This window comes from Triticum dicoccoides, chromosome 4B (genome assembly GCF_002162155.2).
Source record: "Triticum dicoccoides isolate Atlit2015 ecotype Zavitan chromosome 4B, WEW_v2.0, whole genome shotgun sequence".
NCBI classification, from domain to species: Eukaryota; Viridiplantae; Streptophyta; class Magnoliopsida; order Poales; family Poaceae; genus Triticum; species Triticum dicoccoides.
In genome coordinates, this window is record NC_041387.1 from 328,367,633 (window position 1) to 328,370,948 (window position 3,316).

Consider the following 3,316-nt stretch of genomic DNA (forward strand, 5'->3'; position numbering starts at 1 on the left):
AAAAAAAGAGAAAGGCCAAAAAAAAGAAAGGCCCCAAAAAAGAAAATAAATAAAAAGGGCAATACTACTATCTCTTTTTCCACACTTGTGCTTCAAAGTTGCACCTTGTTCTTCATATAGTGAGTCTCATATATTATTCACGTAGTGAGTCGCATAAGTTGTCTTTTTATACTAGTGGGAACTTTTCATTATAGAACTTGGCTTGTATATTCCTACGATGGGCTTCCTCAAATGCCCTAGGTCTTCATGAGCAAGCGAGTTGGATGCACACCCACTAGTTTTCTTTTGTTGAGAATTCATAGCTCTAGTGCATCCGTTGCATGGCAATCCCTACTCCTCATGTTGACATCAATTAATGGGCATCTCCATAGCCCGTTGACTATCCTCGTCAATGTGAGACTTTCTCCTTTTTTGTCTTCTCCACACAATCCTCATCATCATATTCTATTCCACCCATAGTGCTATATCCATGGCTCGCGCTCATGTATTGCATGAAAGTTGAAAAAGTTTGAGATTATTTAAGTATGAAACAATTGCTTGGCTTGTCATCGGGGGTATAGAAGTTGGGAACATCTTTGTGCGACGAAAATGAAGCATAGGCTAACTATATGATTTTGTAGGGATGAACTTTCTTTTGCCATGCTATTTTGAGAAGACATGATTGCTTTGATTAGTATGCTTGAAGTATTATTATTTTTTATATCAATATGAACTTTGTCTTGAATCTTTTGGATCTGAATATTCATTCCACAATTAAGAAGATTTACATTGAAATTATGCAAAGTATCACTCCGCATCAAAAATTCTTTTTTTATCATTTACCTACTCAAGGACGAGCAGGAATTAAGCTTGGGGATGCCTGATACGTCTCCAACGTATTTATAATTTTTGATTGCTCCATGCTACTTTATCTACTGTTTTGGACTATACTGGGCTTTATTTTCCACTTATATATTATTTTTGGGACTAACCTATTAACCGGAGGCCCAACCCAGAATTGATGTTTTTTTGCCTATTTCAGTGTTTCGAAGAGACGGAATATCAAACGGAGTCCAAACGGAATGAAACCTTCGGGAACGTGATTTTCTCACCGAACGTGATCTAGGAGACTTGGACCCTGCTCCAAGGAACAAAAGAGTCGTTCACGAGGGTGGGGGGCGCCCCCCTAGGGCGCGCCCCCTGCCTCGTGGCCCCCCTGTTGCTCCACCGACATACTCCTTCCTCCTATATATACCTACGTATCCCCAAACGACCAGAACAGGGGCCAAAAACCTAATTCCACCGCCGCAACCTTCTGTATCCACGAGATCCCATCTTGGGGCCTGTTTTGGAGCTCCGCCAAAGGGGGCATCCACCATGGAGGGCTTCTACATCAACACCATAGCCCCTCCGATGAAGTGTGAGTAGTTTACTTCAGACCTTCGGGTCCATAGCTAGTAGCTAGATGGCTTCTTCTCTCTTTTTGGATCTCAATACAATGTTATTCCCCTCTCTCGTGGAGATCTATTTGATGTAATCTTCTTTTTGCGGTGTGTTTGTTGAGACCGATGAATTGTGGGTTTATGATCCAGGTTATCTATGAGAAATAATTGAATCTTCTCTGAATTCTTTTATGTATGATTGAGTTATCTTTTCAAGTCTCTTCAAATTATCCGTTTGGTTTGGCCAACTAGATTGGTAGTTCTTGCAATGGGAGAAGTGCTTAGCTTTGGGTTCAATCTTGCGGTGTCCTTTCCCAGTGATAGAAGGGGCAGCAAGGCACGTATTGTATTGTTGCCATCAAGGATAACAAGATGGGGTTTTTATCATATTGCATGAATTTATCCCTCTACATCATGTCATCTTGCTTAAGGCGTTACTCTGTTTTTAACTTAGTACTCTAGATGCATGCTGGATAGCGGTCGATGAGTGGAGTAATAGTAGTAGATGCAAACGTTTCGATCTACTTGTCTCGGACGTGATGCCTATATACATGATCATACCTAGATATACTCAAAACCATGCTCAATTTTGTCAATTGCTCAACAGTAATTTGTTCATCCACCATAGAAAATCTATGCTCTTGAGAGAAGCCACTAGTGAAACCTATGGCCCCCGGGTCTATTCTCATCATATCAATCTTCATTTACTTTATTACTTGCTTTGTTTTTACTTTGCCTTTTACTTTTCACTTTGCATCTATATACCAAAAATACCAAAAATATTATTTATCATCTCTATCAGATCTCACTCTTGTAAGTGACCGTGAAGGGATTGACAACCCCTAATCACGTTGGTTGTGAGGAGCTATCATTTGGTGTAGGTACGAGGGACTTGTGTGTGGTCTCCTACTGGATTGATACCTTGGTTCTCAAAAACTGAGGGAAATACTTACGCTACTTCGCTGCATCATCCTCTCCTCTTCGGGGAAATCCAACGCAGTGCTCAAGAGGTAGCAGTACCCGAAGTGGACTTTCTATCAACCTTGTCATCGGCATAGTCCGAGTCAGAGTAGCCAATAAGATCGAAAGAGGCCCTGTTTGGATACCAAATGCCAAAGTTTGGTGTATGGATTAAGTATCTCACTATCCTTTTCACGGCCTTAAGATGACATTCTTTAGGAGCAGCTTGATATCGTACACACATGCACACACTTAGCATGATATCAGGACGTGAAGCACATAGATATAACAATGAACCAATCATAGAGCGATAAACCTTTTGATCGACCGGTTCACCATCTTTGATCAAATCGAGATGTCCACTAGTAGGCATGGGTGTAGTCATACCTTTGCATTCTTGCATATTGAACTTCTTGAATAAGTCCTTGGTGTACTTCATTTGAGAGACAAAGGTACCTTCCTTAGTTTTCTTGATTTGCAAACCAAGAAAGAATTTGAGTTCACTCATCATAGACATCTCAAACTTCTCCGACATTAGCTTTCCAAACTTCTCACTAAAATGATGGTTAGTTGATCCAAATATAATATCATCAACATAAATTTGGCATACAAATAGTTCTCCATTGACCCTTTTAGTAAAAAGATTAGAATCTATTTTTCCAATTTCAAAGCCTTTTTCAATAAGGAACTTGGTCAAGCATTTATACCAAGCTCTAGGAGCTTGTTTAAGACCATAAAGAGCTTTGTGAAGTTTGTAAACATGATTAGGTTTCTTAGGATTAACAAAGCTAGGAGGTTGCTTAACATATACTTCCTCCTCTATTTCACCATTTAGAAAAGCACTTTTAATGTCCATTTGGTACAAGGTGATATCATGGTGATTAGCATAGGCAAGTAAGATGCGAATGGACTCAAGTGTAGCTAGCAACAGGAGC